Source organism: Canis lupus, chromosome 17, assembly GCF_011100685.1.
Source record: "Canis lupus familiaris isolate Mischka breed German Shepherd chromosome 17, alternate assembly UU_Cfam_GSD_1.0, whole genome shotgun sequence".
In the NCBI taxonomy this organism is placed as follows: domain Eukaryota; kingdom Metazoa; phylum Chordata; class Mammalia; order Carnivora; family Canidae; genus Canis; species Canis lupus.
In genome coordinates this window covers 27,352,590-27,379,078 of record NC_049238.1, presented here as the reverse complement: position 1 = coordinate 27,379,078, position 26,489 = coordinate 27,352,590, and the positions used below count along the sequence as shown (strand labels likewise).

Below are 26,489 nucleotides of genomic sequence, written 5' to 3'. Positions count from 1 at the left end.
TAATAGTATTTCCTCCAAAAGATACAGGTCAGCCTCTTTTAGCATTATTCAGAGTGTACACATTTGTTTCAATTACATGTATGAGCTATGTATGTGACTTCACTGACATTTGGTCAGACAACGTGCACTACAGAAGCAAGACTTGCTGGTTGCCCTATGATCATATAATCTTTCATCTCCCTTACTACATGGCAAAAATAATTATCCATTTCTTAAAAGAACTTCTCTGATAGCAATTAATGGTATTTTCTGAGCATTTGCTAGTAGTGATTTTTTGCTAAACTAACTTGCTTTTATCTGCTTACCTTTCTTCCCACTGAATATAAACAAACCTCAAGGACAGTTACTGGCAGGCAAGTCTGTTTATCAGGAAAGGAAAGAAAAAATATTTTTAATCTTAATTCAATTCAATATGTATTTATTAGGCACCCATTTCATGCCATGTGCTGAGCCAGGAATCAAGGAAAGAATTTGTTCCTTTCCTTAGGACATTTAGCAGGTGAGACTAGCATGTAAAAATGAAAACCCTGTAACATAATAAGTACTGAAATATAATCGTAAGAATCATTTTAGTATGAAAAACATGGGTTCTGAAAGGACTCACTCAGAACTCTATTGTCTGGGTTTGAATCCCAGCTCTAGTTCTTTTGACCTGTATGCCTTTGAGCAAGTAACTTAAACTCTTTGTGCCTCATATTTTTAACCTGTAAAATAAGGATAACACTGGTGTCTATCATGGTGTCATTATAAGTTAATAATTATACTAAATATAAATTGGTTAATATTTACAAGGTGCTTATTATAGTGTTTTGCACATACTGGAAGCTATCTAAATGCTTGCTGAACAAAATAATGGAGAGTTAACTGATGGTTGAGGGGCTGAGAGAAAAGCTGATCCTAGTAGGAGTTCAGGAAGAATACGTGAGAGACCTGGTATTATTTAATAGAGGTCTTTAAGGGCAGCCCCGGTGGCGCAGCGGTTTAGCACCGCCTGCAGCCCAGGGCGTGATCTGGAGACCCTGGATCGAGTCCCATGTCAGGCTCTCTGCATGGAGCCTGCTTCTCCCTCTGCCTCTCTCTCTCTCTCTCTCTCTCCCTCTCTCTGCATCTCTATGAATAAATAAATAAAATCTTAAAAAAAAAAATAGAGGTCTTTAAGGATGAATCCAGTTTTCCAGAAGGAAAATAAGGAGAAAGCATAAATAATAACACATGGGTACGTCAAGTCCTTAGATTTAGTAAAGGGCTAGTATGATCCTACAAATGGAAGGTTTTTCTTCCATTAAAAAGAGTGACTATGGGGTGCCAGGGTGGCTCATTTGGTTAAGTGTCTGCCTTTAGCTCAGGTCATGATCCCAGGGTACTGGGATCCAGCCCCACATCCAGCTCCCTGCTCAGCAAGGAGTTTGCTTCTCCTTAATAGTGGTGGGAAAAGCAAACTCACCCTGCCTGCACTCACTTGCACTCTCTCTAATAAGTAAATAAAATCTAAAAACAGAAAAAAAAAGTGACTAGGAGGAATCTGGACAGGAGGCATGAAAACAAGTTATGAAGGAGCAAGTTATGCCTAGGCAATGGAGAGTTTCTAAACTTATGAGTCATATGATGAGAATGGCATTTTAGAAAAGTAATTTTGATTACAGAAATTGAATTGAAACAAGAGACTAAAAGTATGATCGTTAATTAAGAGACCACAGTCTGGGAGGGGATGGACCTCCTGTGCCAGAAAAACAAGACTTCTTTAATGGAGGAGGAGGAGCTAAACATGGCCCTCAACTCTTTGGAGACTGAGCCTTTCTTGTAATGAAATGTTCAATCTCCTCCTGGAGATAAATTAGCATACCCTATAAAATGCATAAGTAATTTTCTGTTAAATGCTAATAGTTTGGGATCCCTTCTGGAAAACTACTCATCTAGCTAATGGTCATTCAAGAATGATGACATTGAACCAAGTACTCTTTTTTTCTTGTATCTAGTCTAACTACCAATATCTGGTCATTCTTTTTCTCCTTTAGTTAAGATGTCCAAACTACGGGGATTCTGAACTAATCTTCTTAGGCTTCCTTCCATAGAGGAAGCTTGAAATAAAATTTGGCACATGCTGGTCATCTAATTAGCAGGAAAAAATTAAAGCACAAATTTGGAGTCAAACTGTGGCATTGGTTGGGAAATTCTGAGCTGAAAGAACTTGTAGGATATCCAGGTAGAGGGTAGGAAAATTGGAGTGTACCCTATGTGGAAGACCTACCCCATGTATTTACTTATCTTCAATCTTAGCACAATCCTGCAATCAATATCATTCTCATTCTACAGATGTAAATACTGAAATACAGTTACAAAACTTGCCCAAAACTATTTTACTAGTAAGTTGCAGAGAGGATATTCAGATCCAGATCGTATTCCCCTTGATGTCAAGGTCTGTACAAACTCCACTCTGCCAAATTCACTCTGGTGTCCAGTGATTAGGAATCATTATATATTGTCTTAAATGTAGATGTCAACAATTTATGATGAAAATTATTCATGTCACTATTAAATATAATACTAAAAGATTTAGTCCATTCTCAAGTCAAATTTTAAAGTCTGAGCATATGGTGGGTATAGATCAAAATGATTAAGAACACAGCTTTAGCCTCAGGCAGACCCAGGCTTAAATCCTCGCCTTTAGAAAGCTTATTGGGCCTTAGTATCCTTATCTATAAAATGAAGAGTAATCTCTCCAAGTAGTAATCTGGAGTAATTTCACAAGAGTACTGTATTTAATCACAGGATATTTGCCAAAAATTTTTCACAGTATATGGCAAATAATAAATCAAGTAGCTCCTACCACTATTAAAATTACTTATAATGACTTGGCTCAGAAATATCTCTACAAGGACATATACACAGGATTACAGTGAAAATCAAAAGCAAATGACTTACAACAAGTTAATTTAACTTCTGAACAGATGCCCAATAAATACCAGGTTAGTTTACATTTTCTCTCATTCCAACCCAAAATCTAGAGTTAGCCCATGAAACAATCAATTATGTTATACTGTGATGTTACTGAGGATCTACAGGTAAAAGATACACTCTGCCTTCAAGGTATTTATAGTCTAGTGGTACAGAGAACATAAATAAGGACTGTGGTAATGTGATGAGGCAGTTATTTGATTACTATCAGCTCACCTCTGCTGCAGAGTCATTCAGACTGGTCAGGTTAGTTATCAGTAGGTTGATGTAGAAATTCATTTTGAAGCAGGATTAACTTCTGAGTCTGAAACCCAGAATGAGATAGATATGAATCTCAGATTATCCTTCATGTTGACCCCAGGGTTAGGTCATTTTACTACAGATGTGGAGCATCTGCTCAGGACATGAATGTTAAGTTCAGTGGACTCTGGGTCAGGTCTAAGGAACAGAATTACCTGACACCAGCTAATTTGAATTGGGAGACCAAATATTGAAAGGCTAAGAGGATGTTTTGAGCCACATCAATAAACATCTACTGAGCATGTTCTTTTTTCAGCCCTGTGCTAGCAATAGGTTAGATCAAAAAGGAGAGCAGCCCCTCAATTCCTACCCTCAAATGATTTGTAATCCAGAAGAGAATATACATAAAAAGAAAATGAAGTCCCAATCACAATATATTCAGTATCTACCATGGCCTGGACATCTTATATTTGTTATCCCCTACAACCCTAATACAAATCATGTGAAGTAGATAGTACTAGTTCCATTTTACAGATGAGAAAAATGTGTAGAGAGATTAGGACTTGCGTTTTAGTTCATACCAGTAAGTTTATAAAAGGGGGGAGTAATTCCAGATCTGTTAACTCTTAATATTACACAAGCTGTCTGCTATCTTTTGCTTCTCTCTAGACATCTATGGAACTCAATTTCTTGTCATCAGAATACAGACGCTGAACTAGACTCAGTGGCTGAGATTTAGAATTACCTGAAGTTTTTATGAAGAAACAGATGCTGGGACCCTACCCTGGAGATTCTATTTCATCAGATGTAAATTAGTAAAATTCCCCAGAACTGGCATTTTACAAGTGGCTCCAGATGATGCCCACACAACTAGTCTAAACAATAAATACTTAGGAATCAGTGAAAAAGTACCACAAGCATCCTACAAAACTGTCCAGGGACCAGAAGCATCACCTTCACTTGGAAGTTGATCGGGAATGCAGAAATGCAGATGTACTAAGGCAGACTACCTATTTTAATGATGATTCTTTTACAGTTAAGTTGTATAGTCCTCACTCTAAAACCTATAGAGATCCTCAAAAGAAAAAAAAAGTTAAAAGTGAACAAAAACCTCCTAATTGATAAAAAACTAATGGAGAAAGCAGTACTAACGTTAGATAGGATTTGGATTAGCAGATGGGAAGGGGAAAAGCATGTGGAATTTAGGAGAATAGTAACACTAAAAACACAGAATGGACCTAAACTCAGAGATTCACAGGCGGGTAGATAAATTTGAAAGGAAATTTTTATATTCAACCTCTCCTGCAGAATCCAGCCTAAATGCCTTTGGCAAGTCTCCTGTTCTTCAGATCCTTATCTGTGGAATAAGAATATAAAATGAAATTCCTGATTCTGCTTCCAACACTGCAGGCATGGTTGGAGTCTCCCATTGGTGACCCATTTTCAAGGGAAAGTGGTTCTTTAGAGACCACTTCCTTGCCATGCCCAAGCAGTCTGATATGCTGTGGAATAGCAGAGATGGTTTCAGCAACACTAAATGAAAACCTAATTTCCCTTCTAATTTTGGCACAGAAAGAGCCTCTGCCAACATTGCTGACTGGCTACGAAATGATGGCTGGTGTCAGCTCAACTGATAGGGGCAGGAGGGCAACAGAACACGCCATATGAGAAGGCACTAACCTCTGTTCCTTGGCCTGGATGCAGTAAAGCTAAGACAGGAATCAGCTGAAACACTCTCCTGGTGGGTGGAAGCACAGACGGCAACAAGCCAGCATCTTGGTAAAGAGCAGGAGCACCTGCACACAATGAAGTCCAGGTGCCACCCCCAGGAAAGGGGTAGCGGACTTGGAGTAATGATCCTAAGGCCAGAGGGCAGAGGTGCAAACAAAAGGCTACCCTCTGAAAGTTCAATAGGTTCACAAGGAGCCCCCCATCCAAACAGGATGCCCACAGGTGGGGGTGAGGGGTGGGACACATCTAGGCTCTACACTAGGAGGGACAGTAGCTTCCTCTCTGCAGTGGAATCCCGAAGGGTGCAGAGCGGCAGGTAGGGCTCAAGCACAGGTAGTGTGGGCTCGCTTCAGTGCCCTCTTCAGGAGGACCTGCAGCTGGAACTTCTCTCCACACACCCAAAACACTGACTGCCTTTTCACGTCGTTCAGTTACTTTTCCACATTCTTTTTGTATAACAAATAAATGGTTTTGTATGTTTTTTAAATCCTTGGGCATAAGTTGACTCATGTCAATTAATCAAATATCACCTGAATTTAATGTGAAAAGAATCCTGTTTGCCAATGGTTACAACTTGTGGGGTCTTTTATAAAGAGAGAGATGCTGAGGTTAAAATCTAGAAGCACCAATCCAATGCTCTTCTAGAGGTGGACACATAGATATTTTGAACACAGCGAAGTGTCATTAAGAAGTGTATTTTAACCACAGTGTACAGAAGCAGTAACGATTGAAGAGTTGTGATGTACAGAGAGACAAAAGGGGGACAACTGAGGTAGCTTCTATTTTGTCGGTAGCTGTGCACAAAATAATCAGCTCCCAGACTTATATAAATTAGTTCTGCTCTTCCCTTTCTAAACTCCCCAGAGTTGGTAGTATCCCATCGGCTCCTCGGTTTGCTCTTAAATTGTCACTAGAACTTTGGCTCAGAATTACAACCTAATTACAACATAGACATTTGGGGATACTTTTATGTTAAGAATTTGTGCAAATTTAACAAAGGGAAGCAGATGAATTGAAGCAAGGAAAACCACATGAGAAACATAATGTAGATTCAGAGATAAAAAACATTAGGCAATATTCCCGACTTTTTCTCCTTTAGCATGAAGTGTTTATCAAGGCTGCACACTGCAATAATGGTGACTAATGTTGCATGGTATAATGGGAAATGATTGAGTGATATATTAGAGCAGCAGCTACACATCTGAGTGTGTACTTAACAGCTTGGCGATTTTAATACATGCCATAATTACAGATACTAAGCTGGCAGGTTTAGCTAAAAATGGTTAAGAAAGTAATCACTGAAATAAAATGCAACATGGTTAAATCTTTTTAATCTCAATACTACATTCCCCTATTAACACCCAAAATGACTCTGCTGCTCTTCAGCAAAATTATTTCCATGCAGAATTTTACTTAGACCACATAACAATTCTATAGGCATTCTTTTCATTAAAGAACAAAACATTAAGTTCCTTTTACTGGTGGAGCAAACACAGCACTCACATTGGCTTTTTCCACTCGATGTCTTGGAGACTTGATATGACTGTCACCATAAACCCTAATCTGTGCAGCAATATAAATGAGGCTTCACATAGCTTTTATATCCCAGGTCCTATAAAGTAATTGTGTTCTTTTACTGTATAAGGTGAAAGAAAGCCTTTTTCTTCCTTGCAGGGCATCGCTGCACTCATTTTAAACCAATCCTCACTCCTCACTAATCTGTGACAAAGAGGCAGGCATTGGTTTCTTAATTTTAATACCCTGCAAACAATACAGTCTAGTGAAAACAAATTTATTCCAGAAAGTAGAACTTACAGTAAATATCTACTAAACTAATTACATTTACTTAACAATTTTCATTATAAAATTGACATGCAGTATTTGGCAAATATTTCAAACCTAAAAGTGGTTTTAAAATGTCTCAAAAAAAATAAATAAAATGTCTCAAAAAAAAGTCTCAAAAATACAATAATGCTTTAAGATAAATATATAAAATTTTCTGAAAATAGTTATTGATAAAAATACAGTGATAGTATTAAAATATTTAAAACAGTACTGTATTTCTCCAAAAGTTAAAAGTGTAAATATCAGATACGCACATATAAAATAGCTCCAATCTGTGACTGTATACTCATCCTCCCTTCCCTAGCCATCATTTCTCCAGGATTGTAGCAATTGCCTAAAGCTTCAGTAATTTGCTATGATTTTTCACATACTTTGAAGCTGCTTCGATGGCACCAATTCTACTTTTAAGATATATTTTTCCTTTGGCACTCCCTTTTCATTGACCACATTTAAACTTTCCAGATAACTCTATCTGATAATAATAGTTGAAATTCATAATTTCCTAGTTGAAATAAATGACCAAGTCTATAACATAGTCCAGGAAAATATTTATATGATTAATTAATATGCAGACATTTTAATGAATAGACTTTAGTCTATCTCTTGACTACATTAAAATTACAACCATTCAAAATACACACTAGTTTTAATACACATTTTTGTTTTTAACATCTGAAAGATAGGTATGATTCTATATATCTAAAGGTCAACATATTCAATTCTCATTAAGAACCTATAAGGAACCTACATAAACATTTAATTGTCTACCACCTGGTTAATACCTTGAAAATATTAGTAGCAAAAATATGAGTAACCTAAATTCATAATAAAATTTTTAATCTATGTTTTGTTTATAAAGGGTTGGCAAATCAAAGAAATATGTAAATTGCAGAAAGTATTTTATCACTTTTGGACTTTGCTGATAATTATCTTCACTTACCTATGAAAAAAAGAAAAGAAATGCATCCAGGACCGTAGCTAATAGCAGAAGCAGAAATAAGATCAAGATAGAGATAAAATACCTCTGAATTCTGGAAGGAGATGCTACTGCTCAGGGTTAAATAGGTAACAGTTGGCAAGTTACCTAAGCTTGGGACTCTTTTATTTATTAGACTGTAGGAAAAATATTATTCAATGTTAAAGAAGCTAAATAGTGATACCCTAGTATTTGAAACTGATCTCATTAGAAGGAAGAATTAGTCTCTTCAATTAAGCTAATCTAATCTTTTAAATTGATCAAAATGATTCCCAGCAGAGCACACGCTAAATGATTACTTGCTTATTGATAACAAGAACTGTAGCTAGAACCTTAGAGACTATCTTTTCACATTAGCTCCATTTAAGCTTTATTGAGTCCGTCGAAATGCTTGCACAAGATACAAAGGGAGAGAGGTAATTGAGATATTACATATTTTGTAGAAGCTATTTTTAGAACTGAGTCAGTTATAAGAAGTATTATATTACTTCATGAGCATTCGAGGAGAAGCTACTGGTTAGAGCAGTACAGTTTATTAAAATTTTTCCCAATAACATACCTTTAGCAGAAGAAAAAATAAATCTTTAATTCCAAGGGTGTTCAGTTGAAGTGTGAAACACCTAACCAAAAGTACAGACTGACTTTGAGTTTTGATGTTTGATCATAAAAACCCATTAGCATTCTATAATTCATCTTTGTATTTTAATATAAGTAGACATATTAGTCCAGGTCCTCTGAGAAGCATATGCCAAAACATGATTAAACATGCAAGAGATTTATTAGGAGAAATGCCTGGGAAGGGAAATGGGAAGGGACCTGAGGGAGGCCAGGAGAGCAGTCAGATCACGTGCTCCTCTTGCTCTTGTGAAGGAGAGAGGGAAGGGAGGGAGATTGAGTAAAAGTCTTAGAACAGTGCAGTTCATGAAAGCTAGTAGAAGTCCTTAATCCGAATCATCTTTCAGAAAAGTCTTCCACTTCCCAGGAAAGGGCCTGCTTTATCTCTGCCCTGCATAGTCATTGACTGGGAATAGTCCAAAGGAAATGTGAGATACAGGCTCACTGGAAGACTATGACCTAATCATAAGATTATAGAATGCATCCCCTCCCCCTGGACTTTACCAAGGCTTCTGTATAATAACAGAGGTTTCCATCTGACAGAAGCAGAAGGTATGGATTCTATTTAAAAAGAAATCTTCAGGGAAACCCAAAGACAACAAGGGAGAAAAAAGAGTGCTTGGGTGGCACAGTTGGTTAAGCATCTGACTCTTGGTTTCAGCTCAGGTCATGATCTCAGAGTTGTGAGATTAAGCCTCAACATCATGGCCCACACTTAGTCCAAGTCTGCTTGAAATTCTCTCTCCCTCTGTCCTTCTGTCTCATGCGTTCTCTCTCAAAAATAAATAAATCTTAAAAAAAAAAAGAAAAAGAAATTGAAACCTTCTATATTTACACATTTAAGACATTAAAGATAGCCAAATTCCTAGCCAGATTAACATAAACCCTCCCACAAAAGGCCTGTTTACCTCAGTTACTATTATTCAATATATCCTGCCTGGCTTTTAACAAAACAGTAGAAGCTATTCTAAAAATTAAAAAAAAAAAAAAGGGATCCCTGGGTGGCGCAGCAGTTTAGTGCCTGCCTTTGGCCCAGGGCGCGATCCTGGAGACTCAGGATCGAATCCCACGTCGGGCTCCCAGTGCATGGAGCCTGCTTCTCCCTCTGCCTATGTCTCTGTCTCTCTTTCTGTCTCTCTATCATAAATAAATTTTAAAAAATTAAAAGTAAATAAATAAAAGTTAAAAAAAAAAAAAAACTGTGCTTGGGACTCCTGGGTGGTTCGGCAGTTGAGCATCTGCCTTTGGCTCAGGTCATGATCTTGGAGTCCTGGGATAGAGTCCTACATTAGGCTCCCCTTGGCGAGCCTGCTTCTCCTTCTGCCTATATCTCTGCCTCTCTCTCTGTCTCTCATGAATAAGTACATAAAATCCTTAGAGGGAAAAAGAAGGAAGAGGAGGGGAGGGGAGGGGACGGGAGGGGAGGGGACGGGAGGGGAGGGGAGCGGAAGCGAAAGAAGAGAAGAGGAAAAGAACTATGTGAAGAGACAGAGAAGAAACAAAAAATTCAGATATGATAGAGGTTTTGAAATTTATTAGGCCACGTATTTAAAATAACCATGATTAATATGCAAGAGCTCTAACAGAAAGAGTGGAGATCACGCAAGAAAAGTTGGGTAATGTAAGCAGAGATTGAAACTCTGAATCAAAAGGAAATTAACAACATTGTAGTGAAATGAAAAATTATTGTGATGGGCTCACCAGTAGACTGGACATAGCCAAGGAAAGAAACAATGAGCTTGAATGTATGTCAACTGAAACTTCCCAAACTGGTTTTAATGCATATTTCCAAACTGTCCCCCAAAGTGGTTGTATCAATTCACATTTTTCATTAGCAGAATGTATATGTGCAATTCCTTATACTTTCACTCAAACTGGGTATCCATACTTAAAAAAAATAAATTATTGACTACCTAGGCATTCTGTTCCTGATGGCTTGGTGCCTAAAGTACATATGATAAAGGTTTGTCATTTTATCCAGATTGATGATAAATATTGAATAGGATTGGATTTATTATAGTACCCTAAAGCAGGATATTTCAAATTTTTTTCTGTTATTTAAAATAAGAAATAGGGGCGCCTGGGTGGCTCAGTGGTTTGGTACCTGCCTTCGGCCCAGTGCATGATCCTGAAGACCCAGTATCAAGTCCCGCGTCGGGCTCCCTGCATGGAGCCTACTTCTCCCTCTGCTTATGTCTCTGCCTCTCTCTGTGTCTCTCATGAATAAATAAATAAAATCTTTAAAAATAAATAAAATAAGAAATATATTTTACTATGTGATAGAGAAAGCATACACAGACACACACAAACCTTAAACAAGGGTTATATAAAATAGACTTACTATGTGTCTGACATTCTGGTGTTTTCTACTTTAATCTCATCTTCTCATCTAAGCTATTTAAAAAATTATTTTTGAGCCCACCTCAATTAATTATATCACATATTAATTGAGGAAAAATACAAGTGACTTCTCCCCAGTTTTAACTTTTCTGAGCTATCATGTGCACTCAATAAAATAGAATTTTAAGTGTACTGTTTAACAATTAAGTTTTGACAAATGTATGTGCTGAATAACCACCTCCCCAATCAAGATAGAGAACATCTGTCACCTCTTTGCAATCAATACGCAAACTCATCTCGGTACCAAGCAACCACTGATCTAATTCAATCACCATAAATTAGGTTTGACTGCTTTAGATCTTTGTACAATTGGAACCACAGAGTCTGAACAGTTTTGTATCTAACTTCTTTCACTCAACATGATATCTGTAAGATTTATCCATGAATATCGGCAGCCTATTCATTTTATTTGCTGAATATTATTTCAGTGTATGAAAACAGCACATCTTGCTTATCCATTCACCTGTTGAGACACATTCTCCCCTCCTCAGTCTTTGGTTATTATGAATAAAGGTGCTGTAAAAATTTATGTATCTTTTTGTGGGTGTATGTTTTAATTTATTTTGGATAATTACTTAGGAATGATACTGCTAGATTGTAGGGAAGTCTAATTTTTTTCATATTTGATGCCTTGGCATCTTTGCCCCAAATCAACTGACCATAGCATGTGGGTCTATTTCTATATCCTCTGTTCTATTCCCCTTATCTATTTAAAAAATATTTATTCCTATACCATATTTAAATACTGTAGCTTTTTAATAAGTGATCTCCAACACTGTTTTCCTTTTCCATAGCTGTTTGGCTATTCTAGGTTCTTTGTATTTCTATATAGGATGTAAAGTCAGCTTGTCAATTTCTACCAAAAAGTCTGCTGGGATTTTGAATGCAATTGCATTGAAATGTCAAAAGATGATGAGACTACACTCAATATCTGAAATAAAAAGACAATGATACATTTATTTTAAAAATTTAGAAAAACTATTTTTCTAATCTTCTCAAGTTTATCAAATATTAAACCCCAAGTGTATTAGTTACTAGGGCTGCTGAAAGAAAGAGAAAAGAAAGAAAATAAGAAAGAAAGAAAGAAAGAAAGAAAGAAAGAAAGAAAGAAAGAAAGAAGAAAAAGGAAAAGAAAAGAAAAGAAAAAAGAAAAGAAAAGAAAAGAAAAGAAAAAAAAGAAAAGAAAAAATCACAACTATCTGGGATTGTTAAAAGCATAGGAATTTATTGTGTCACAGTTCTCAAAGCTAAAGTCTGAAATCAAGGGATCAGTAAATCCATGCTCCCTTTGCGATTTGCTAGAATCCTTTCTTGCCTCTTCCTAGTTTCTGGAGGCAGCCACCAGCAGTCCTGAGCATTCTCTGGCTTGTAGCTATGTACCTTCAATCTTTCTCCCTCATCACTTGGCATTCATTCCTGTGTGTCTATCTCCATGTCACTGATCCACTGAACTAGTGCAAACCAGTTCTGGTGGCCACTTGTTATCATGGCTGAGGAATAAAGTCTTTCTCTAACATTATAGAAACTTTTCTCAGAATTTATAAATTTGGAGAAAATAATTTTAATAATATTGAATATTTATCCAGGAATGTGGATATATAAAATTATTTAAGTGTTCTTTAATTTCTCTCAGTAATGTTTTACATACTCTCTGGATTTTATTCCAAGAAGTAATTCATCAAGGCCAATTTCTCCCCAATACCCCTTAAGTCATTTAACAAAATCCTAAATCCATTTACATGTGCATGTGTCATTCTATATATTTCTATTTTATCCAGAATAATGTCTTGAGAAACTACAAAAATAATTCGAGAAATCTCATATGAAGTAGAAACTTCAGGGAGTCAAAGGACAGGTATCAGTTATATAGTAAATAGCCAACTATAGATGTTAATTGATGAAAGGGAAGGCAAGGACAGATATTTCAAATGTATCCCATACCTTCAAGCCTATTCCATATCTGTATTTTGTTACTTATTTAGATAATAGCAAAAAGTTTAAATCATTAAGTTGAAATTCATATATTTCTTCCCCAATCCTCATCTGGAAGTAATAATAAATAAAGTAATAAGTCATCTAACTGCAAGAAATAATAGAAGCCAAGTTTTGCATAACATTCCCAGAATAATGCAAATGATACTGAATGCTTCTTTCTCTTCAAAATGCCAATTCTGCTTTTATATTTAATTTGAAGCATTTTAATGCTAGAAAAGGGCATTTGGAATTTTCTACTCAAATATATCTTGTTGAATTTCTTTAGTTAATATAATTTAACAAAATACAGGTCATTCATTTCAGTTGAGGGGAAAGCCTAGGCAGTGATCATTACTCATTCCATACTTATATGATAAACTACTCAGTTCTAATTGTGGTAACAATTGACTATTTGCAATGTAAGAATACTTATAAGTGCATGGAGATCTAACTCGAATTTAACTGTAGCCAACAAATATGAGCTGAATAATTTTACTGTAATTTTGTTTCCTTTTTTCACTTTGATCACTGTGATGCTCAGAATATAACTCATAATTGCATACATCTTTCAGAACAATGGTATCCAAACTATTTAAACCCATACTTTGGTTTACAAAAAATACCAATCCTTTCATATAAAGCATAGTTAATTATTTAAGCATATATATGTATATAATATATTTAATATATATTTATGTTTTTGTATTTTTGTATGTGCATATTTATACACATATGCACATAAATTTTGGACATTATAATACAGACACAAAAATAGAAAACTAGGACAGAATAAGTATGTAAATCACAACTTCAGTATTTTCTTCCCATACTCTAATGGATTGTCTTATATATATATCTCATTGTGGACATTATTGCTTGAGAGGATGATTGTTATTAGCAGATAAAAGTCAACACATAGTCAAGACGCTGGTTAACTAAGAAAATTTGGGCTAATGGTTTCAGCAGGCATCAGAATCACCCACAGAACTTGTCAAAACACAGATAGTTTAGCTCTATCCTCAGTACTTCTGATGCTATCATTATGAATTAAATATGTTGTACTAATTTCCTATGGTTGCTGAAACACAACAGCACAAATTAATTATCTAATACAGTGTAAAGAATCTATATCTTAAACAACATAGGTTTATTATCTCGCAGTTCTGTAACACTGGTTTCACTGATCTAAATAAAATCAGGGTGTCAGCAGGGTTACATTCTTTCTGGACACTCTAGGGAAGAATCCATTCTCTTGCCTTTTTCCAGCATCTAGAGGTTGCCTGCATTCCTTGTTTCATGACCACATTCCTCCATCTTCAAAGCTGGCAACATATGGCTGAATCATTTTTATGCATTCATTTCTCTGGTTGTTTCTCTTTGGCATTTCTTTTTCCATTTATACAGATCTTTGTGATTATATTGGGCCCACTTGGATGATCCAGGCTTATCTCTCCATCTCAAGGTCAGCTAGCTAGTAACCTAATTCTACCTGCAACCTTCAGATTATTTCTAAAAGCAGTTTTTCATATCCAATGTTTGGCATGCAATAAAAAATAATGAGATACCCAATGCTGTGGGACAACATGAATGAGAGTCAGGGAAACAACAGAAAATAGAAACAGACTTCTAGAGGATTGAGATATTGCAGTTATGAAAAAGATTTTAAAATAAATATACCTGGAGCAGCCCAGGTGGCTCAGCGGTTTAGTGCCACCTTCAGCCCAGGGCCTGATCTTGGAGACCAGGGATTGAGTCCCACATCAGGCTCCCTGAATGGAGCCTGCTTCTCCCTCTGCCTGTGTCTCTGCTTCTCTCTCTCTCTCTCTCTCTCTCTCTCTGTGTCTCATTAATAAATAAAATCTTTAAAAAAATAAAATAAATAAAATAAAATAGCTATACTTGTATATCCAAGGAGAGAAAGAACAAGATAGGAAATTTTAGTAGATCACTGGGAACTATTTTAAAAAGGAAGACAACATAATTTAAAAAGAAAAAAAGGAAAAAAAAAGAAAAAAGGATATTTTGGAACTGAAAATTATATAAAAATTAAGAATTCAATAGATGTGATTAAAAGTAGGCTAACAACAACTGAAGATATTATTAGTGAAATACTATATAGGAAAGAAAAAGACATCCAGAACGAAAAACAGAGACACAAATGAAAATTACAAAAGAAAAGATTGGAGACCAAAAGGATACAGTGACAAATCTTAATTTAGTGTAATTAAGTTTCTATAAGGAAAGAAATGAGAAAATGGAACAGAAGGGATATTTAAATGATAAATTATTTTTTTTCAATTATAAAATATATCAAGCTAGAGATTCAGGAAGACTTGTGAACCCAATCAAAACTAAAACAAATGTGTAATATACTATGAGATATGAGGTAAGAATGATAGTGAGTCTCAGAAAAGGTCTTTCAATTGAGCTAATACTGAAGCAGGGATCTAAATAAAGAACAGTGAAGCAGTAGATTAGTAGTTGGGCAGACCTTTCCACATAAGAAAGACTGTAAGAGTATATTTGAGGATCACAAGGCAGGGAAGTGTCTCCAAAACAGTGCAAGAGAAGTAGAAAACACTAGTCGGGCCAGAGATACAGGTTATCTCTGGTCTTTGGATTTATTTTGTTAGAATGGTGAGGATGGAGAAGAGTTATTGGAAGATTTTGTGCAGGAGAGTGCCATGAAGCGATTTAAAATAATATTTTTGGCTGCTGTTGGAATGGACCATAGGAAATACTCAAAGGGGGAAGGAAGAGTTAAAGACTTGCAGGAGTCCTTGTGTGAGATGCTGGTGGTTTGCACTGGAGAACTATTGATGTGCATGGTGAGAGGATTGGGTATATACCTCAACTCTGCTAAGGGTTAATATATAGAATATTTTGATGAAATGTTTGTATCACTCCTAAAAGATACATTTAAAACATATAAATGGAATTAAAGTGAGAAAGCTTAGGGGCAACTTGAATAAAATCTTATTAAAGTGAACTGCAGGAGTTCTAAAAATGTTATTTTACTTGAGTGGCTTCAGATTATTCATTTTGTTTAGTAAAGAACAATAGATCACCTCTTCAGACATGAAACACCAATCTGTTTAATTTGAAATATATTTCAATGGTACATTTCCAATATAGCAGTTGCTTTGAATTATGATCTATTCTAAATTAGTCAATATGAGAAGTTTCACTGCATTACAAGATTTTTCTCAACAACAACAACATTAAAAAGGTGTTTTGAAGATACTGAGTTTCTCATTCTATGAACTCTAGAAATATTGGTCTAGCTCCAGAATGAATGTGTGTTATTGTTGGTGAACTCTCTTTTAAGCTAGAAAATGAGTCCTGGAAGATGTTTTCATAGAGCTACTCTTTTTAAAGTAATAAAATCACCAGGTGTCTGTCTTTGTGTGATATGACATTTTTTTCTCCAATCACATCATTACTCCAGATACTCTTGGAGTTACATTCCAGTTTAAAATGAACATTGGATGAGTCTACACTCATGTTGCAGGTCTGGCAGGAGAATCACCATCCAGGCTGTAATTAAATTTCAGTGAATTGCTGCAGTGAGAGATTATTGAAGCAAACAAGTGAACAGCAGTTAAGTAGTTTCCTTCAAATGATGAAATTACATACATAACTATTAAAGTACATAATCCTAGGATTAACCTCTAACTTTGAGATTCACTTACTCTTTGTCTCTCACCTCAGTGTCTTACTTCATTTTCAAATACAAGCATTTTTAAAAATGATTTTTAAATGGAACTTTTGAGTTCATTATTAAATCTAATTTTAATCCTGTAACAAGATTAATTAACTGATGGAGAATTCAGTTCTTAGGATTCAAAAATAAATTATTGGAAGTTGTTTTCAATAAGAAGGATTAAAAGGTGGGATCTATGAATCTACAGTATGCCTGAATGAGTACAGGAATGGGCTTTTTAAAAAATACGAAATGGAGAAAGCATTGTTAAATAATCATTCCATTGTGGGGAAAGCTTTACAGTTGTAAAGATACACCAAATAGGTTTGTTTGGCTTTGATATTTTTTGGAGGTATTTTTGTTGCCAATGCTGACTTATAAAAGTAATATCTGGAAATACCAGGTCCATTTCCTTGACCTATATCATCTCCTCACTCTCTGAGATAATCATTGCTAATAGTTTAATACACATTTTTTCACGGTATATATATATATATATATATATATATATATATATATATATAGTTGGGCATGTGATATAAATGTGTTCTTTTCTATCTATCTCAGAAAGGAGAATCAAAAACAGTTCTCATTTACATGGAATGGATAATAGTATACATTTACATTTCTGCTGTAGGGCTACGTTAATTCTCCCACCCTTAGTAATAACATAATTGTCAAGAACTGTGAAAAGTCTGAGATTTTACCCTATTTGCAATCTAACAAGTTAGTCTGCAACTTTTATGGATGCTGGCAGGGGACAGGAGACTCCTGATTCAAAGTCAGATGATTTTATTGCTCACAGCATAGTAAGCTGCACATGACTTGTGTTTGCATTGGTTTTCCTTGTTTTCCAAGTACCATGAGTAAGGTGTGGAATGGCCTAGATAGACCTATACATGCAGTGGGTTTATGTCATGGTGGAGGTACTCTGACCTTTTATCAAACAATGTTCCCAAATGTTTCCCCAGAGCAAGACATAATCTTTATTATACTGGAAAGTAAAAAAAAAAGTTGTCTTTAGTTCTAAAGAGAGACACCATCTCTACCTCTATTTCTAAGGTTGTTCACTATACAAACATCCTTGAAAAGAGGACCAGGTTGTTTTTAACATGTATCATGAACATTTTTCATGTCAGGGCATGATTTATGCTATTTATTTGAAGTGTATGTAATACTCCATTGAATCAGTATATTGGGGTGTATGTGGGGGTGTGTGCATGTGTGTTACAAGAAGTTAAGACATTGCCCAAGATCTCAGTATTCAGAATAACTGAGTCCTGATGCCAAAGCTCATATCTTTAAAATTATGCTACAAATCCTCCCACATTTCATTTGTTAGTTAATTTCTCAATTAAAAAGAAAACAAAGAAAAGCTCCATTGAAAATAGACATGTTGTTTTGCATATTTCTAATTCTTTCCTTTGGATAAATCTCTATAAGCAGAGTTGTCAAGGTAAAGGTTGTTTCAATTCCGATAGTTATTGGAAAAGAAAGACTCCTATCAATGTTATATTTGAGTTCCTATTTCTCTAAACTATGGCTGAGTCTCAGAATTACTGATCTTATTAATTTTGACAACTTGATAGATGCTTAATTAAAAGAATATAAGCTTCTTTTTAAAATTTTAATGCTTTATTTGTGTATCTTTCTTTTTTAAAGAAAGCTATGGATTTGAGAATGCTTGTCTTTATTCTTATTAAATTGTAAAAATCCTAAGGAAAAATCACAATACTTTGTCCCATAGATTGCAAATATATTTTAAAGATTATTGCTTCTCTTTAAAAATTTTGGTGACTTTTTTTACAGATAGTATTTAAGTATAAGAGAGACATTTACCCGTGACTGTTTAAAAATTTGTCTTTTGACCATGGCATTCTACTTAGAAAGTCTGTAGTCCAGAATTGCTGAAATATTCTTCTCCTTATTCATCTTGTCATAATTTTATTTTTGATGTTAAATTTTAGCCCATAAACTATTTTAATGTGTATATAATAAGTACTCCCCCCACACCAAATGAAGAATTAATTGTCCCAAGATTTAATGAAGAATCTATAAGTGTAACTTTCATTAGTTTCTAATTCTCACCTATATGCTTTTTTTCCCTCTATGTATCATCAATTTTATTTTTGTATTACATATTTGATTTCAAAATTCTTTCTCCAACTGCACCGCACTTCAAATAATTAATCAGCAATTACATGGACTTAGCCCTAAGTGGATATAATTTCATTTCTAAGCCTTAAGTATAAATCCATAGTCCACATTGCTTCTATAAAATATTTCTCCTTCTTTCTTTGATTCATTATATGATTCACTTCTTATTTGGTTTGATTTAAATCTTAAGCATTTCTTTTCAAGATTCCTGTATTGGTATTATACCTTCTGAGTCCCTAAATGACTGATACAGTTTTTCTTTTCTCTCAAAATGAAGAATAGTTTAAATATGCCAAAATTCCTAAATTGTGCTTCTCTAAATACTACTGTTCAATGAGATATTAATATGTTTCAGAAGGGAGGGAGACATTATTGTCATATAAATTTGAGAAAAAGAGAGTTAAGAAATTAAAACTAGTTTGTTGATTTTTTTTAATTTGGTATTATTGCAGAATTTCTCAGAGCTCGTAGTAAATGTGCTGTCCACTTAATAGATATAATATATATTTCTAAAATGTAATCATTCACACATGCCCTTTAATAACAAATACATAACAAGATCTCATGAAAAATAATTGGAATAGTCTGGAAAATACCAGAGTATGGAATTCTAGATACTCTATTCATGAGTATCTAGAATCATAAATTCTTATGGAGAATTTCCTATCAAAATGTCAGGAAAATTAAAATTCTTTGCTTAATCCTACCAATCTGTTAATGAGTTGGGCTCCAATCTTTGTATTGGACCTATCCTTTTCTCTCTGTATCATACCCTTCCATTCATTCATTCATTCATTCGTTCACTTATTCATCCATATTTAATTAGTGCCCACTGTGTTTTAGGAACTCTTTTGGACTTTAGAATAAAGTAGTGAACAAATTAGAAAAAACATCTTGTGGAGGTTGGTGAGGGGCAGTGGGGAGACAGAAAATAAATTAATTAAATACAATTTATCATGAAGAAATAATGGCTATACTATAAAACAGAAAAGGGGCACAGGATGTGTGTGTGTGTGTGTGTGTGTGTGTGTGTATGGGGGTGAGTTTTCACAGGGTTCCATTTAAATTTTAAATTCGAAAATATTTTGCTGAGAATGTCATGTTTCATTCAAGGGTATAAATGAGCTGAGGGAGCAAGCCATCTAGTTATCTAGATGAACACTGGCATGAAGAACTTCAGGCAGAAAAAACACGGAATTATTTTTTATTCCTTTATGGGTTTGTAACAGCAAACTGGCAATTCAAGCAACACCTTTTTCAAGAAGATAAGTAATTCCTTTAATCAGAAGGACATTTGTCACAAAAAATATGTACATGTCAGCTATAGGAAGGTTTCAGCTACAGTAAGTGACTCTGCCCTCACTGAGAATTCCTTTTTCTATCAGAGTTGCAAATTTTTTTTTTCCAGTTGCAGTGTCTGCCCTTTGAGAAGTATCCAGCAAACAATCTGAATCTGTCGTTGGAGCACTGCTGATCAAGTGACCCACATTCTTTTTCAGACAGGAACCTCTGATTTCTTCATGTGACACATTTTTGTATTTTCTAAGAAATAGAAGCTACTATTCAAAATGTTAACTTACCTGTACTACTGTAAATGGTTCGTAGGACAAATGCTACAATGATCTTTCAATCTCCAGCCAATGGAGAGAGGTGGCTACTGGCAAAACACCAGTCTGTTGGAAAAGTTAGGGTTATATACTCTCTCTGAAACGTGGTTAACATCAAAGTGAAATAAGTCAGTCAGAGAAAGACAAATATGATCTCACTCATATGTGAAGTTTAAGAAACAAAGTAGATGAACATAGGGGAAGGAAAGGAAAAATAAGATAAAAACAGAGAGGGAGGTAAACCATAAGAGACAACTGTAGAGAACAAACTGAGGGAGGTAGAGGTGAAGAATGAGATTAGTGGGTGATAGGCATTAAAGAGGGCACTCGTTGTGAACAACACTGGGTATTATATGTAAGTAATGAATCACTAAATCTACTCCTGAAACTAATACTGCACTATATGTTAACTAACTTGAATTTAAATAAAAAATATCATAAGCACCACAGAATCCAGAGATTGAGACTGCATGTTGTTATTCATGAATAGGAAATTCAGAGGAGCAAAAGTATGTATTCTTCATCATCTTCACATATTTTCATTTGGCTTATCACTTGGCTTATTTTTTTTTAAATTTTTTTTTATTTATTTTTATTTATTTATGAATAGTCACAGAGAGAGAGAGAGAGAGAGGCAGAGACACAGGCAGAGGGAGAAGCAGGCTCCATGCACCGGGAGCCCGACGTGGGATTCGATCCCGGGTCTCCAGGATCGCGCCCTGGGCCAAAGGCAGGCGCCAAACCGCTGCGCCACCCAGGGATCCCTCACTTGGCTTATTATTTTGGTTTTAGAACCTAAATTAGTACTGTAAAGGGGATAACAGAAGTGTCCTTTGTGTTTGAAATTTAAAATGCTGTTTGTATATGCGTAATGTCAAAGAGAGAGAAGCATTTGAATATGAATTCTAGAATAAAGAGCTAAGTTCTTCTTTTTTAAAAATTTTATTTATTTATTCATGAGACACAGAGAGAGAGACAAGGACATAGGTGAGGGAGAAGGAAGCTCCCTGCAGGAAGCCCGACGCAGAACTAGATTCCAGGACCCTGGGATCACGCCCTGAGCCAAAGGCATTGACACTCAACCACTGAGCCGCCCAGATACCCCTAAGTTCTTCTTTCATGATCATTTTGAAGAAGTACTAATAAATTTGATAATTTAGTATTGAAGATAATTCCAAAAGGAAACTAATTATCTTAATGTGATTTTTCGTTCTCCCACTCAAGAAATTATTTTCCTTATCAGTTTTATTAAGGAGTAATATATGCAATAAATTTATTCATTTGGAGTGTATAATTTGGTAAGTCTTGTCAATTGTAGATACCAATGAAACCATCACCACGTGATGGAGCAGAATATCCCCAGTGCCCTCAGAAGATCCCTCATGTCCTTTTGCAGTTGCTTTCCTCCTTCCAGCCCTGACCTCAGGTAACCACTGATCTGCTTTGTGTCAATTTTAGATTAATTTGAATCTTGTATACCTTTAATTACTGAATATTTACTCTGTTTTTCTTTTGTTCCTTTCACTCACCAGAATGTTTTTGCAAGTCATCCATGATATCAAGAGTTCATTACTTTTCACTGGCAAATAGTATTTTAATTCTCTGTGTATATAACATTCTGTTTATCTGCTGGTAAATGTTTGTATTATTTCTAGTTTTTGGCAATTTCAAATAATGCTGCCATGAACATTCATGAGTCATTTCTCCTGAGACCAGATCAATTTGATTCATTTATAGGATTTAAACTTCACAAATTGAACTACCTGCTTATGTTGCAGAGCTATTTCTGTTAACACTACAAGTTTAAAAATTTCTCAGCTCCATGTGACAGGAAAAACTTTGCATGTGAAGTTGATGATAAAACTTTGCAATGGAATTTCTTCACTGAGTGAAATTTGAAATTATCAAAGAAGAAAGTAGAACTTCAATGTTTTCACCACATTAATAAAAATAAATTATCTAAGAGACAGCAATGGGCAAAGAGGCTGAATTTCTATCCATCACAGAAAAGAAAAGAGGTATATAATATGCATGGCGCCTGTATTATACAAGTTGTATCAACCCTTCAGGGGAACACAGAGATGCAAACTCTGGAATAGCTAAATATCAGCCACATAGGTCATCTGTCATGCTGATAAGGATTATAACAACACCGTCTTTATCAATAAAATGAGATGAAGACTACAAGAAGTTTCCTTGTAGAGAGATGATAGGGAAAGGTGTTTTTAGGGAAATGTAGATGAGCAGCCAATGAGGATATTGTTTAATCTATATAAGCAGAAGAATTCAAGAATGAGTCAACAGTTGTACAAAATAGTAAGATCAGCTGTCCTAATGAAAAGTCACTAATCACAGTCAGTGCCTCTAGAAGAGGAAACAAATATCTCCCTTCTGTGAACTAGAAAATGCTGGTCTCTGTAGCAGTGAGTAGGAAAATGGGACAACCTTTGAGGACAAAGCAAAATGATGTTTAGTCTGGATACTCAAGGTAATTAGACACCAGACCCATGATTCCTAAGCAGTTAATGATGAAAGCATCAGCTAGGAGGAGATTTCTCAGTGGTGAATGACTCAAGACTTCCTTTTATAGAGCAGTGGGAATTCTCAAGCCATACTTCTATCTTGGTTTCTTCTACATTCCCTTTGAATTTTGAGAAATTAGGAATGAACATACGCACAAAGAACTTTCTGCTGAGAATGGAAATAGCAGAGATCGACAGTTGTCTCCTCACATCTCTTCTCCACTTCTTCCTCATAGAAATAGAATTATCTATTTTAGCTATGACATGGCCAACCAGAGCTAAATTCTGGGCAATAGGTTGTTAGCAGAAATGAACTGTGGAATTTCTAACTTATGTCCTAAAAGAAAGGGCATACCTTTTTCACACTCTGCTTCCATCCTGTTGCTTGGAACATGAACATGGTCACACTGCCTCCTGAACCATGGTATAAGACAGACATACAGGAAAGATAAAATAACAGAGCCCTTACATAACTACATGTAACATAGCCTTTATACCAATCTGTTACACGAGAGTATAAAATACTTCTGTTTAGCTTAAATCACTGTTTTAGGTTGTATTACATGCAGCTGAAATAACATCCTAAGTAAAATAATACATAAACTTTTAAGTTTGGTACATTATCTGCAATTTCCTGTATTTTCTATAGTAATCAAATATCTGTCCCAAAGGTTCTTAAGTACAAAAATGAAAGCAAGGTAAGCAGGTAAGACCCTTTCCATATAAAAGATTTTTTCTGAGGAATACTGAAAGGAATGTATAACTATAAATTACTAATGGAAGACCTTGCTGGAAAGATAAAGCTGACAACAGTGGAAATATGGGAACTGTGGAACACAACCATGATTGCTTTGCTTTCTGATGTTTTACTCTATATTATAGGGTTTGGGTATATATAAGGCCCAGAAAAATGATAGTGGCATGTACCATCACTATGTTGATTAGCATTGAGTTGATCCTAGACAAATTAACAGCTGCAAATCTTTAAAGAGATCTCATTCAGGAGGTACCTCAGGGGGTTCAGTCAGTTAAGCATCTGACTCCTTATTTCAGCTCAGGTCATGATCCCAGGGTTGAGTTGGAGCCCTAAGTCAGGCTCCATGCCCAGTGGGAGTCTGCTGGAGGTTTTCTCTCGTCCTCTGCCCACCGCCCAACTCTCTCTCTCTCTCTCTCTCTTTCTCAAATAAATAAATTTGTCTCTGTCAAATAAATAAAAGGATCTCATTCAGGTTTATTTTTATGTACACCTTTTTTTGGCATACTCATTAAAGACATCTGAACAAAAATGGATACAAAACAATCGTTGTCTGTCTCTTGCAATTGCTGAGTTAGAGTCATGAGTTTTTGATACTGACTAGTACATTGTAGAGTCAGCTTCTCACAATAATGAACACTTGACATTAAATAGTGCTAAAAGCTGAGCAGGAAAGGGTTAGATACCGAGTCACAATTTAGAGTTTTCTTTCTAGAAGGTGTCTATATTTGAATGTCTGAGAAATTTTGATTAGAGTTTTCCCAAGTTGCATTTTGACACCAAGAAGGTGTTTATTAAACACCTGATCCCTGACCTGTTTTATTACTAGTACCATTGCTGTTACTTCTAGCACATAACCTGGGGGTTGACAGGTCAAGAGAGAAAAGGAAAAGGAAAAGGCAGAAGGAAGGAAAGAGGAGAAAATGGGATAATACATATTTTCCTTGATTTACGAAGAGGTTACATCTCATAAACCCATTGTAAATTGAAAATAGCTTTCTTTAAAAGATTTTATTTATTTATTCATAATAGACATAGAGAGAGAGAGAAAGCCAGAGACACAGGCAGAGGAAGAAGCAGGCTCCATGCCAGGAGCCCGATGTGGGACTCGATCCCAGGGACTCCAGGATCACGCCCTGGGCCAAAGGCAGGCGCTGAACTGGTGAACCACCCAGGGATCCCCCATAAATTGAAAATATCTTAAGCCAAAATGTATTTAATACACGTAATGTACCAAGCATTATAGCTGAGCCTAGGCCACCTTAAATGTGCTCAGAACACTGAGCAACTGGCCTCAGTTGGGCAGAATCAACCAACACAAAGTCTATTTTGTAACAAAGCACTGAATAGCTCATGTAATTTATTGAATACTATACTGGAAGTGAAAAACAGAATAACTAAAAGAGGACAGAATGGTTGTAAGTATATAGGTTGTTGACCCTTGGGGTCATGTGGCTGACTGGTCAGCATCCCTCTGCCCCTGTACGGCTATGCATATCACTAATCTGGGAAAGATCAAAATGCATTAGTCAAAGTATAGCTTTTACTGAATGTGTATCACTTTTGCACATCATAAAGTCAATAAAATATAAATTGGGGACTGTCTGTAGTAGAAGAGAATGAAGGGAGAATAAGTGAAAAAAGAGAGCATTTGGAGCCAAACTGTGAGAGGGAAAACATGAAGTTACAAGTTCAGCTTCAACAAAAATAGGTTCACTTACATAAAAACCTTTGCAGATACATGAACTGTACTGGGGCCAGCATTGTGTGCCTCATATCTCTCAGTGACTAAAAGGCTCACTGTGCTGTAAAAATACAAACTAATATCAACACAAGATGAGGTCTGAATCTCTAAGCTAAATACTTCTTTCTTTGGAGTATAACCTGTGCTAGAAATTTTGACAAATTTCCTTTGGCCATTTCTGGTATACTTTCCTAGATTTCCTTGATAAATATGATTAAGAGAAAAAAATAGATGGTATTCATAATGTTACTGAATCTAATGTTCATTTTTTTCATGATATAGGGTTGTCTTTGATAGATTTTACATGGAATTTATCCAGATAGCCTTGATCTCTTTAGTATAAAATGAAGGACCTTGATTCATTGAAGAAGAAAAGTACCTGGGAGTGTATTTAGAGATAATACTAACTGCATTTGGTTGTCATGGAAACTGAAATGTTAAAATGATGATGAAGTGATCGTCCAAAAAAAGAAAGCCACTTGCATGTGCTTGTGTGGTAACTACTCATTTTGACAAACATTTTTTCCTTCTTTTGTAGATTAGCAGCTTTACAAAATTGCTGCTGTGATACATTTTATATTAAGTGTATCTCCTACATACTAAGGTTGAACACGTTAGTTTAGAAGTATCTTACACTTAGATGAATTAACCCAACATATGTGTGTATGCATCTGTGTATCTGTGTGTTTGTGTTTAAGTGTTAGTTTGTGCACAAAGACATCCCTAGATTGTAAGTGAGTGTTCCAGGCCAGTGGTTTTGGAAGCATCCTCAGTTGGTAGACGACAGGCAGTGATTCAGGGAGGTGACTAGTAGGGAAGAAGGATTATTGTGCTAGCTGGTGATAAAGAGAAATGAATAGAATTAATATCAAGTATTTAAAGTGTTAAGAACTTGACTTTTATATTTGTTTTCTTATTTAGACCTAATAATAACCCTTTAACATTAATAGTGTTCTCATTTTACAAGTAAGGAAACTGAATGTCAGAGATGCTAAATAATTTCCCCAAGGTCATGCATGAATAAGTGTGGAGCCAGGATTTAAATCTATATGGGTCTGTCTTAAAACCCATTCTACTCCTTTGAAAAAATGGCTGACTCTAGCACTTCAGTGGGAAATATGCAAGATGAGCCTGTAGCATCTTGTAGGGCCAGAAAGTAAGAAGGTTTAAAAAAACTAATCATACACACGTACATTAATGAGGGTATGCCAAAAGGATAGAGAACACAGGAACCAACTGGAAGACCTCTCAAAGGCTAAAGCTGGA

The 26,489-nt window shown here is 35.5% G+C and overlaps 1 long non-coding RNA gene across 1 annotated transcript in view; it reads right to left on the bottom strand.

Moving 5' to 3' along the window:
• LOC102152201 overlaps nt 1–5,159 on the bottom strand; it is a 219,831-nt gene extending 214,672 nt beyond the window's left edge. Inside the window, exons 1-3 of the long non-coding RNA XR_005372301.1 lie at nt 4,876–5,159; nt 3,172–3,259; nt 306–359 (exon numbers count right to left, since the gene is read on the bottom strand). This is a non-coding gene — a long non-coding RNA (uncharacterized LOC102152201). The remainder of the gene's footprint in view (nt 1–305; nt 360–3,171; nt 3,260–4,875) is intronic.
• Nucleotides 5,160–26,489: the final 21,330 nt, after the last annotated feature.